Genomic DNA, 13,869 nt, shown 5'->3' on the forward strand with positions numbered 1-13,869 from the left:
TGCTGGAGAGACGCTCAGTAGCTCGGTACGGGCTCTTGTTGAAGTTTCGAGAACATACCTTCGCCGAGGAGTCAAGCAGTATATTGCTCCCTCCTACGTATATCTGGCGAAGAGACCATGAGGATAAAATCAGAGAGATTAGAGCCCACACAGAGGCATACCGGCAAACTTTCTTTCCACGAACAATAAGAGACTGGAATAGAAGGGAGAACCGATAGAAGTACTCGAAGTACCCTCCGCCACACACCGTCAGGTGGCTTGCGGAGTATGGATGTAGATGTAGATGTAGATATAGATACTTTTGACCAGATAGGGTATCGCGTCTGTAGTTTCCCCTTGTTTTTAGCTGTTCGCGGTAAAAAAAAAAATAGCATGTCCAATCTGACTGTTTACGAGCCCAAATCAGACGCTTGCCCCTGCAGCTAATGAAAAAAAAACTGCTACTTCTTTTCAGGAACCATACGTTTGAGCGTACTCACCACAGATACCTCTCTGATGCAGTTGGATCAACGGAACAGATATCTATAACGTAAATGGACGTATGGTACACCACCTCAGCAAGGTCCGTGGTTCGTGGGAGTAACTTCTGATACCAGGGACAAATCGGTGAGAAGTGTGCCACAAACACGGATTTTTTTTTCCATTAGCCTTGTGACTGGCTTGATGTGGCCCACCACAAATTACTCTCTTGTGCCAACCTTTTCATCTCCGAGTAACACTTGCAACCTACATCCTCAATAATTCGCTGGATGTATCCCATTCTGTGTTTTCCTCTATAGTTTTTACCATCTACAGCTCCCTCTAATCCCACGGAAGATATTCCTTGATGTCTTAACATATGTCGTACCATGTTGTCCCTTCTTCTTGACAACGTTTTCCGTATGTCACTTCCCTCGCCGATTCCGCGGAGAACCTCCTCATTCCTCACCTTGAAAGTCCACCTAATGTTCAACGTTCTTCTGTAGCACCACAACTCATATGCTTCAGTTCTCTTCTGCTCCTGTTTTCCCATAGGCCATGCTTCACCACCACACAATGCTGTGCTCCAAACGTACAGTCCCACATATTTAAATGTTTATTTCACACTACAAAAGAGAAGCCACAGTCAAAGAACATAAAATTTTTCTTTAAAACAAAGGGTTAAATTACCGGTTTAACGAACGACGTCGTGCCGGCCGAAGTGGCCGTGCGGTTAAAGGCGCTGCAGTCTGGAACCGCAAGACCGCTACGGTCGCAGGTTCGAATCCTGTCTCGGGCATGGATGTTTGTGATGTCCTTAGGTTAGTTAGGTTTAACTAGTTCTAAGTTCTAGGGGACTAATGACCTCAGCAGTTGAGTCCCATAGTGCTCGGAGCCATTTGAACCATTTGAACGACGTCGTCATTTCCAAATATATCACATCAGTTGGAGAATATATCGTGGGAATTGTGACCATACATACGACAACACGTACGAAAAATATGAGACCAGGCAACCGAGGCAATGATGGCACAACCAAGTCACTACATGCTTGCCCATTCCACGCTTGTTCATTCCATATCCTAATGTAGAACAGCTAAACATCACACCAGGCTAAAAATTGCCATAGATTTTTCCAATGTCTCCTGCTATGACACAACGATCGTATGGCTGATATAAATTCATAAGTTTGAAAATGAAACACACACATGTATATTTAATCATTATCATGGCGCAAATTCCCATGAGATAAAAACACACATAATGACCTCACTGTAAGTGTATCAAGAACCGCAAGCTTCCATATGGAATGCAGCACATAATTTTACTATGTTCCGAAAAAGAATCTCAAAACACGCTGTACTCTCATATAGGACTGACACACTACTAAGTTTGTAACGTAACATTTTTCAATTTGCACCTGGCCAGGTGGTGCATTGGTTAGCACACTGGACTCGCATTCGGGAGGAGGACGGTTCAATCCCGCGTCCAGCCATCCTGAATTAGGTTTTCCGTTATTTCGCTAAATCGCTTCAGGCAAATGCCAGGATGGTTCCTTTGAAAGGGCACGGCCGACGTCCTTCCCCGACGTTCCCTAATCCGATGAGACCGATGACCTCACTGATTGGTCTCTTCCCCCAAACAACCCAACCCTCTCAATTTGCCCATTCTGTAGAAGGCATGAACATAGTACAGAAACACAAGAAACAAAACAGGAGCTACATACTGTACAACAACAGGCGCTAGATGGCACCACTATCAAGCTTTAACGACACTAGTCTCTAGTTGAAATATAAACACAAATCAATCACTAGTACACAATCCAAAACAGTGGTATATATTGCTTACAGCTTTAAAATTAGATAGCAAAGCATGTAATTTTAAAGCTGTAAACACTGGTATACAAACCAAAACACTGGTATACATCGTTTACAGCTTTAAAATTAGATGCGCCGGCCGGGGTGGCCGAGCGGTTCTAGGCGCTACAGTCTGGAACCGCGCTACCGCTACGGTCGCAGGTACGAATCCTGCCTCGGGCGTGGATGTGTTATGTCCTTAGGTTAGTTAGGTTTAAGTAGTTCTACGTTCTAGGGGACTGATGACCTCAGAAGTTAAGTCCCATAGTGCTCAGAGCCATTTGAACCATTTTTTAAAATTAGATGCTTTGCTATCTAATTTTAAATCTGTAACCGTGTTTCACTGCGAAGGACGAAGCAGTGTCATCTATTTCCACGCTAAGTATGAAGAGAGAGAGAATTAGGGCACAAGTAGCGTTTACAGAGACTGTGACTGTACACGAGTTTTGAAATCAAAATTACTTTGCTAAAGTACGAGTAAGAAAATCGTTGATGGCTGTTAATACATCAGAATGTATTACAGTTTCATACACAGTGACATGGTAATAAGATTTCTAATACAAGGGGGACCTACTTCCAAGGGCGGAACACCAGTACACGACAGCTACGGTTGCTGAACAGTCATCGTGTTTATATTTGTTTGCATCAGGTTCATTCTTATGATGAATGGAGTATAGCACTAACCCTTGTTGAATGCAAAAGCAGGAGAGCAGCGCCCAGTTCCACTGATTCTCTTGGTCCGGTGGATATATTGTTGCCTGTGTAAACAAATTTGGTTTGGAAATGCGTTGCGGTAAACATAACTCAGCAAAAGTGTCTTGCAATGTTGCCGAATATACGGCTGCAATTCATGTGGTCGGATATATCGCCAGGCAATGTGGCCTGCCATATCGTCAAAAAATGTAATTTCTATGTCTCGTGTAAACATATCATAAGAACAGTGATCCAATGCTGCGCAACAGCTGCAACGGGCCAGTCAATTACGCAATTAAACAGGTGACGTCATCATTTTTTTCTGGTGCGAGCTTGGCGCACCCGTACTGCGCCCTGACAATGAAAATCGACGGTCGCCTTTCCCCACTTCTCAAGGTCATCCCGCGCCGTGTGCCTTCTCCTAGGAGACTGGAACAGCCAGCAAGGCTCACCTTAAGGGACCGCCACTGACAAACAGAGCGCAGCTGCCTTAGTGCTGCAGATGCAATTGCACCGTCATGGTGTGTACTGTATGCCTCTCTCCCTTCCCGTGCACAAGCGCAGATGCATAGGGACAAAAGCGATTCGTGCTGCTGTAAAAAGAACGATGCGCTAAGCATTCAACCACTACCACCGTCATACCTTAGCAAAGGATCTTGCTGAAAACCCAAGGAAATTCTGGTCTTACGTAAAATCGGTAAGCGGGTCGAAGGCTTCCATCCAGTCACTCACTGATCCGTCTGGCCTGGCAACGGAAGACAGCAAAACGAAAGCTGAAATTTTAAATTTAGCATTTGAGAAATCTTTCACGCAGGAGGATCGTACAAACATACCGCCGTTTGAGTCTCGTACAGATTCCCGTATGGAGGACATAGTGATAGACATCCCTGGGGCTGTGAAGCAGCTGAATGGGTTGAAAATAAATAAATCGCCAGGCCCTGATGGGATTCCAATTCGGTTTTACAGAGAGTACTCTACTGCACTGGCTCCTTACTTAGCTTGCATTTATCGCGAAACTCTTGCCCAACGCAAAGTCCCGAGCGACTGGAAAAAAGCGCAGGTGACGCCTGTATATAAGAAGGGTAGAAGGACGGATCCTCAAAATTACAGACCAATATCATTAACATCGGTTTGTTGCAGGATTCTCGAACATATTCTTAGTTCGAATATAATGAATTTCCTTGACACAGAGAAGTTGCTGTCCATGCATCAGCACGGCTTTAGAAAGCATCGCTCCTGCGAAACGCAACTCGCCCTTTTTTCACATGATATCTTGCGATCCATGGATGAAGGGTATCAGACGGATGCCATATTCCTTGACTTCCGGAAAGCGTTTGACTCGGTGCCCCACTGCAGGCTCCTAACTAATGTACGAGCATATGGGATTGGTTCCCAAGTATGTGAGTGGCTCGAAGACTTCTTAAGTAATAGAACCCAGTACGTTGTCCTCGATGGTGAGTGTTCATTGGAGGTGAGGGTATCATCTGGATTGCCCTAGGGAAGTGTGGTAGGTCCGCTGTTGTTTTCTATCTACATAAATGATCTTTTGGATAGGGTGGATAGCAATGTGCGGCCGTTTGCTGGTGATGCTGTGGTGTACGGGAAGGTGTCGTCGTTGAGTGGCTGTAGGAGGATACAAGATTACTTTGACAGGATTTGTGATTGGTGTAAAGAATGGTAGCTAACTCTAAATATAGATAAATGTAAATTAATGCAGATGTATAGGAAAAAGAATCACGTAATGTTTGAATACTCCATTAGTAGTGTAGCGCTTGACACAGTCACGTCGATTAAATATTTGGGCGTAACATTGCAGAACGATATGAAGTGGGACAAGCATGTAATGGCAGTTGTGGGGAAGGCGGATAGTCGTCTTCGGTTCATTGGTAGAATTTTGGGAAGATGTGTTCATCTGTAAAGGAGACCGCTTATAAAACACTAATACGACCTATTCTTGAGTACTGCTCGAGCGTTTGGGATCCCTATTAGGTCGGATTGAGGGAGGACATAGAAGCAATTCAGAGGCGGGCTGCTAGATTTGTTACTGGTAGGTTTGATCTACACGCGAGTGTTACGGAAATGCTTCAGGAACTCGGGTGGGAGTCTCTAGAGGAAAGGAGGCGATCTTTTCGTGAATCGCTACTGAGAAAATTTAGAGAACCAGCATTTTAGGCTGACTGCAGTACAATTTTACTGCCGCCAACTTACATTTCGCGGAAAGACCACATAGATAAGAGAGATTAGGGCTCGTACAGAGGCATATAGACAATCATTTTTCCCTCGTTCCGTTTGGGGGTGGAACAGGGAGAGAAGATGCTAGTTGTGGTACGAGGTACCCTCCGCCACGCACCGTATGGTGGAATGCGGAGTATGTATGTAGATGCAGATGTAGAATGCGCAAACATCAGTGACCATACGTGATAATGACTGAAGTACTTATCGGATGTTCCTAGTAGTTACATGGAGTTTACCCGGCATTCATTAAGTCATTTCTTTGTTATTTTATAGTAAAATATTATATATTAACGCCACCGGATTCGACAAATTTGGGACCTCAGAATTCACTACAGCATAGGTTTTGTAGTCCATGTTTTTATCTTTTGCATCCTCAATGTCCTTCATTTCAATTTCTAGACGTTTGCTGAGGAGCTCCACCTGTGTCATCTTTTTCGGTCGAACACTGTCACGCTGCTCAGTTGCTGTGATAGCCACTGAACCACGAATATTCCTCCACAGTTTTCATATGCACTTTTGATAAATTTGTAGGTTGCTTCCTCTCCGGTTTCTTACTTCGAGTCCGCAGCTCGTGGTCGTGCGGTAGCGTTCTCGCTTCCCACGTCCGGGTTCCCGGGTTCGATTCCCGGCGGGGTCAGGGATTTTCTCTGCCTCGTGATGACTGGGTGTTGTGTGATGTCCTTAGGTTAGTTAGTAGTTCTAAGTTCTAGGGGACTGATGACCATAGGTGTTAGGTTCCATAGTGCTCAGAGCCATTTGAACCATTTATTACTTCGAGACATACATTATTCTTGTTAGTAATATGAACAGAACGTTTCATCTTATTTTTAGTTCCCACCAAGTCAAGCCCATAGGCCTACTTGTAAGGCATCTCAAATTCTTATTCGGTTGAGCTTTTTATATTTACGTAACTCCAGCGTGTTAGGTGTAGTGGAACAGCAACTTATTACAGACTGTGATGCAAAAACAGAGATAGCTAAAATTGCAACTAAAATTGATGATTATTTAGTTGGTTCAAAAATGGCTCTGAGCACTATGGGACTTAACTTCTGATGTCATCAGTCCCCTAGAACTTAGAACTACTTAGACCTAACTAACCTAAGGACATCACACAATCCATGCCCGAGGTGGGATTCGAACCTGCGACCGTAGCGGTCGGGCGGTTCCAGACTTTAGCACCTAGAACCGCTCGGCCACTCCGGCCGGCTATTTAGTTGGTTGGTTGGTTGATTTAAGTGGGGGGGATTACCTGGTCGGAGACCGGTTTTTGGCTACGCCTATTCTCAAACCAACCAATGTTTGCCAAATGAAATGTCCGTCATAAAAAAATAAAATAAAATAAAAACAGTAAACAAAGTGGGTACATACACTATGTGATCAAAAGTATCCGGACACGTGGCTGAAAATGACTTACAAGTTCGTGGCGCCCTCCTTCGGTAATGCTGGAATTCGATAAGGCGTTGGCCCCAGTACATTCTGTTGTGGCGTAACAAGACAGCCACGCCACTCGGAAGTAGCTGAAAGGCACGCGTTAACTCACGCAGGCTAGTAGATAGGTCTGAAACAGGATACGTAATGAATGCTATAAAGAAAAGTACGTAGCTCCTGGAATACTTAACTTTAATCCATCCTTGTGGTACATCGCTCTTGACGATACAAGTGAGACTCTTTAGATACAAGCTATGTAATGCTAATGGCGCCTTGCTAGGTCGTAGCCATTGACTTAGCTGAAGGCTATTCTAACTATCTGCTCTGCAAATGAGCGAGGCTTCGTCAGTGTGCATCGCTAGCTACGTCGTCCATACAACTGGGGCGAGTGCTAGTAAGTCTCTCGAGACCTGCCGTGTGGTGGCGCTCGGTCTGCGATCACTGTCAGTGGCGACACGCGGGTCCGACATGTACTAATGGACCGCGGCCGATTTAAAGCTACCACCTAGCAAGTGTGGTGTCTGGCGTTGGCCCCAGTACATTCTTCACGGAGTGCTGTACTGAGGAGAGGTATCGATGTCGGTCGGTGAGGCCTGGCACGAAGTCGGCGTTCCAAAACACCCTAAAGGCTTTCTATAGGATTCAGGTGAGGACCTGTGCAGACCAGTCCACTACAGGCATGTTATTGTCGTGTAATCACTCCGCCAGAGGCCGTGCATTACGAACAGGTGCTCGATCGTGTTGAAAGATGCTATCGCCATCACCGACTTACTCTTCAACGGTGAGAAGCAAGAAGGTGCTTAAAACATCGATGAAGGCCTGTGCTGTGATAGTGCCACGCAAAGCAACAAGGGGCGCAAGCCCCATCCATAAAAAACACGACCACACCACACCAACACAGCCGCCAAATTTTACTGTTGGCACTACACTCGCTGGCAGATGACATGCACCGAGCATTCGCCATACCCAGCCCCTGCCATCGGATCGCCACAGTATGTATCGTAATTCGCCACTCCACATAACGTTTTTCACTGGTCAATCGTCCAATGTTTACGCTCCTTACACCAAGCGAGGCGTCGTTTGGCATTTACCAGCGTGATATGTGGCCTATGAGCAGCCGCTCGACCATGAAATGTACGTTTTCTCACCTCCCGCCTAACTGTCATAGTACTTGCAGTGCATCCTGATGCAGTTTGGAATTCCTGTGTGATGGTCTCGATAGATGTCTGCCTATTACACATTACGATCCTCTTCAACTGTCGGTGGTTTCTGTCAGTCAACAGACGTGGTCGGCGTGTACGCTTTTGTGTTGTAGTGTCCCTTCACGTTTACACTTCACTATCAAATCGGAGACAGTAGACCTAGGGATACTTAGGTGTGTGGAAATCTCGCGTACAGACGTATGACACAAATGACATCCAATCGCCTGACCACGTTCGAAGTCCGTGAGTTCCGCGGAGCGCCCCATTCTGCTCTCTCACGATGCCTAATGACTACTGATGTCGCTGATACGGAGTACCTGGCAGTAGGTGGCAGCACACTGCACCCAATATGAAATGTTTTTTTGGGGTGTCCGGATACTTTTGATCGTATAGTGTATGTGTAAGTTTCCAGTGTTCATTAAGTAACATTAGTCACGACCTTGCACACATGCACCCATCTTCTTTACTGCTATTTTTGACGGACAATTTACCAAGCAATCATTAGTTGATTTGAGAAAGAGCGTTGACCTAAATCGGACACCGACTAAATAAACATCCATTTTAGTTGCAGCTCTGGCTGTCTCTTTTTCTTTGTAATTAGCTACAAACTTCAGCGTGCTTTATTTGGAGTTCAAAGGGTTGAAATGGCTCTAACCACTATGGGACTTAACATCTGAGACTTAGAACTACTTAAACCTAACTAACCTGAGAACAGCATCGACATCCATGCACGAGGCAGGATTCGAACCTGTCACAGTAGCAGCAACGCGGTTCCGGACTGAAGCGCCTGGAACCGCTCGGCCACAGCCGCCGGCTTTATTTGGAGTCAATAGACACCGTTGCACATAAATCAGCTTGAAGCACAATACAGTACGCAATGTGAAACGTGGCCACTAAGTGCCTGTCGTCCGCTAAACAGTACAAGAGATTTCCACCAAAGCCGGGAAACAATACGCTATGACGCACGCCCTAAAATTCGGGAAAACTGCGCTTGTGCAAATACGCATGTGTGCTTGCGCTGCTGGTAAGGCAAAGGAATGCGTGAAGAGAGAAAAGGGAACGGGTGGATGCGCCTTAAGAGTCATCGTGGCGGACATGGTACGGCCTCTTCCAGCGAAACGTTCAATGTGGCGGCGTTATTGCGAACTTCACCGCTACAGCGAACAGCTAATTTTATTGCTCTTCCGTGAACAGCGAAGTCACCCCGCTCACCGCAATTTCAGCCCATTTTACTTTCGCTCTAGTAAACTGATTAACATCTCGCGTTTCCGAGAAGTGTTGTTTTATTCTCTCGTCATTAAAAATAACTGTATCCTCAATATACACTGGGAACTATGCAAGAGTCGAGTAAGCGCGTTTCATTCTTAGCACAGATAGTCTCGTTGCAACTGCCATTCAGATCTGTTTTATCCTTGGCAGCAAAACGTGGACCGTAGACTGCTACCGTGGTACAGCTGCTGCAGTGAACGGGGAGCTACTGGCGCAAACGTTTGCGAGAACAATACAACGAACGATAGCAATTTAGAGACAACGCGCGGACAAAGAAATGAGGTGTATGGGGAATTCTCACGTCGCAGTCGGACTGGTATACTACTTCGTGTGTAAATAGGCGAAGCAAAACATTTGCGCTGGCCGAGCGGCTCTAGGCGGTTCAGACCGGAACCGCGCTGCTGCTACGATCGCACGTTCGAATCCTGCCTCGGGCATGGATGTGTGTGATGTCCTTAGGCTTTTTAGGTTTAAGTAGTTCCAAGTTCTAGGGGAGTGATGACCTCAGATGTTAAGTCCCATAGTACTCAGAGTCATTTGAACCAAAATATTTGCACAAAACGGAAAACGTGGTTTTTCTACGATACAACGACAATCGATTAATAAAAAAAAGTACAGAAAACCACGAAAACCGATTCTTCAAAGAAACAAACTCCAGTGTTTGTGTCGTCGTCAGGGCATCTTCTATCGTTAGGCAAGACTAGGCGGCCGCCTAGGGCGGCAAAAATTTAGGTGTGGCAAAAAACTGACAAATTAATTTAAAAAAACAGTGAAAAAACTGAACAAATGAGGGTAAAAAATGAAAAAGACGAAAAATTAAAACACCTAACTGTTTTCAAAAGCATACGAAACCATTATTCAGTATTTACCTACTTTGACGAATGTAAACATATTGCCTCTACCTACCCCACAACTTCAGCAGCCGCTACTGAGTACGAAATGCAAACAAACATGACCTTGATTCATCTCTGGCGAGATCTGGAGCGGAGCAAGTGTAAACATACGATGACTCTGAGTGGTACTTTTCCTGTGAAGCAAGAATAAAGTAAGTACAATCGTTCAGAGAATTACTTCTGATAAATTTAAAATGTTACTCACAGGGGGCAGCACATAAAAGCAAAGCTATATTTTGATTTCACAATGCAATTTCATTGTGATTCTGTACAAGGAAAAAACTTGAAGCCAAAAATTTACTGTACATAAAATGGAATATTATAAATCCAGTAAATTTGCTTGAAGGAACAGTTTAGTGAATAAAATGTACTTACCATTTTTTTTTATTTGACATAGAATTTAACGACCACCGTGGGCAACTCAGGGGGCTAAAAGCAGTTGCCCGTTCTTACTATAGGGCCACTGACTGCAGGGATCTTTCCAGTGCCTTTAGACAAACACAACATCCATGCCTCCCGGGATTCGAACCGGGACGCATCTCGGACGAATGATCAGAAACCAATCGCTTGGACCACTGCGCCACGACAGCGGCTAACAAAATGGTTCAAATGGCTCTGAGCACTATGCGACTCAACTTCTGAGGTCATCAGTCGCCTAGAACTTAGAACTAATTAAACCTAACTAACCTAAGGGCATCACACACATCCATGCCCGAGGCAGGATTCGAACCTGCGACCGTAGCGGTCGCTCGGTTCCAGACTGTAGCGTCTAGAACCGCACGGCCACTCCGGCCGGCAGCGGCTAACAAAAGTTGAAGAACTCTCAATAGAAAATGCAAACAAAATATTTTATTTAGTAGCAAGAGAGTGGACGCTCAAAAAAATGGGATTTATTACTCATTCTAAAAAATATTTCAGTTAAAATCAGCACAATTATTCAAATGATCTAGTTGATACTTCATCATGTCTCCCATTTCTGAATTCAAGGAAAAATTCATTCGCACCAGCAAACAGTCCCACGCCTTTATTAGTCCATTTCCTTGTAATTAAATAAAGTAAGTGATTGATGCAAAATCTGGATGCACTGCTACTGAATTGAGTTGTAGTTTAAAATGTTCAGCACATTCTTCCAATTTCAATTATTTTGGGATGTTCCAAAAATTTAGGACGAAAAGTAAAAAATTGAGGACATCTATTGCCAATCAGTTTTAACGGAACTGCCGCACGGATAGCACGACCCCTCCCATCGGAGGTTCGAGTTCTTCCTCGGGCATGTGTGTGTGTGTGTTGTTCTTAGCAGACGTTAGTTTATGTAGCGTGTAAGTCTAGGGAAAGATGACCTCAACAGTTTGGTCCCTTAGGAATTCACACACATATTTTAACGTAACTGAGGGCAAGTCATGAAAACTGAGGACTGTTCCTAAGAAATTAGGACGTCTCGTCATCTTAGTTTAGTGGTTAAAAGTATAATAGGAGATTTGGATTATTGTGCCACTGAATGTTCGTGGTGGTGGAGGGGATGGGAGGGGATATTCGGGAGATCGATAGTAATAAAAATGAGCGGACGTCATTTTTCAGCTCTCGCCTATGGCGCCAAAACCCTTAGGAACGACCCTTAACGTCATGTCTTCCGAACTGTGTGTCGAATGGATATAATTTAACGGGTATATGCAGTGGTACATATGGGTACTATCTGCAAAGTGTGCCGCGAACAGAGTTAGTAGTATAATAGTAACAAATTAAAACGTCATGCTTGATGTTATAGTATGTGATTAACTTTTTTCCTTTCATCATGTTGAGAGGGTAGTCAGCGAGGAATAGTTTCACAAAGGTTTGAAATTTTATGTAAGAAGCTACGTGCTCCAATCGTCAATTACTGGATGTGGGGTCATTTGCACGCTGTGAAAGAAATATTCACAGTTTCTAACTTTAGTACTTGACGTACAGTGTAACAGCTTTAACGTAAAATTAACCTCTTAATGAAGAGATTACTATAGCGTATTACATTTTTAATGTCGGCTATTACTTATTTCAAGTACTGTAAATCAGATTTTGGTTTCCCCTGAAAGCCGATAAATAGGCAAACTGCAACTACATTGGGAGGACTGTACTCGCTAGTAATATGGCTTATCTCCTTTGATTCGTCAATAACACTACGTAAACTCTGACCCTGCCCCTTTTTCTTATAGAAGCACTTTAATTATTTAGTTACATTGCACACAGATAATGCGAGCGATTTCTTTTTATTTATTTAATGATGTGGACCGTGTCAGTTTATAGGATATGTATGCATGATTAGTTTCAGAAGACAGCTACTTGCTGGTCACTTATAAATTTGTAAGTAGCTCATTGTCAGAAATTTACCATAAATGAACACATTATTTTTTAATTCTACTCAAGCGACTACGTTTTTGGAGGCTACAAGCATTTAAAATAAGTCTACTGGATAGAAGGTGTTGTCCAGAAGAAATTATTTTAGGTTGCTGCCGGACATCTTGAGTAATTCGACAAATAACCAGAAATTTTGTGCATGCGTATTGAACTCCCTTCTGAGCCCCTGGCAACTTTAATACTGAATAATAAATGTAATTTTTCTTTTAGTGTTGGAGGTACTGACATCACTATTCTTCTCAAATTGTTATAGTTTTTTATGATGAATTTCATTAGCGAATACATACCCTGTATGTATTTTGAAGGTGCAGTTGAAATGTATAACTCCTTGGAGATCATTGTGTGTGAGCACTACATGCTATTCTTACGAACCGCTGGTGTGCGGTCAATTCTTTGTTTCTAAGAGATGGGTTAATCATAAAAAAATTTCAGAAGACATTGTTGAGTATAAATATGTAAAACACGTTAGGAAGTCGATTCGTTTATTTCCAAGGCGATCAATTATACGAAGAGCAAAACTAATTGAACTTAACTGTTTTAGCAGCTCAGTAATATGTTTGTTACAGTTAAAGATTTATCCCAAAAATCTGGAACATTGTACCCTGTTTACTACCTCATGTTCACGTTCTACATCAATTGCTGGTATGAGTGTTTGTTGTAGATAACTAATTAAGCAAATATAGTGTGTTTTCTGAAAATTAAGGGAGAATCCATTTTCAGAGAACCGTTTAATATTTCTTTGAAAACCATAATTGATAATTTCTTCTGTTGTTCTCTCTCTCATTGGGATTCATTATAACAATAATATCGTCTCCGAAATTTACCTACTTCGTTTCATGAATGTTAAGTGTAAGTTCGTTTACACATATAAGGAGAGAAGTTGATTCAGGATTCAACCTTGTGGGACTCCCTTCGTGATTTCTCTTTATACACTAAAATTTTCTCTGTTTCGAAGATTGTTCGAATTATTCAGCACAACTTTTTCATTCTGTTTATATTCAAAGCAGTTGTTTGAAAGCTATCAGTTCCACAATAATCAAGATTTTCGACGAAAGTAGATCATTGCCTACACAATCAGATGCCTTGGACGTATTTTATTATTTAAGACTTGAAGTATTTGACAAGTAAATGCATAAATATCATTCTCAGTCGAACAACCCACCTGAAATTCAAACTGTAATGTGATAAATTGTACCATGGAAGAAGTAGGGATGGAGAAAGTGATGCAGTTTCTTACAAACAAAACTAAAAGTTACTGCAAAACTGTATTCACTAATTAACAAACTTACTAATGCTACCATTTTATAATAGGTATCTACTGTTTAACGACATTATTAACTCAGAGTGAATAATTAGTATTAGATTTGTTCATATTACTTAGCTATGAGGCAGGTAATATTCAGATACGTACGAATACTTTCAATATTCACTATTACAGTGGTT

Source organism: Schistocerca nitens, chromosome 2, assembly GCF_023898315.1.
Source record: "Schistocerca nitens isolate TAMUIC-IGC-003100 chromosome 2, iqSchNite1.1, whole genome shotgun sequence".
Lineage (NCBI taxonomy): Eukaryota > Metazoa > Arthropoda > Insecta > Orthoptera > Acrididae > Schistocerca > Schistocerca nitens.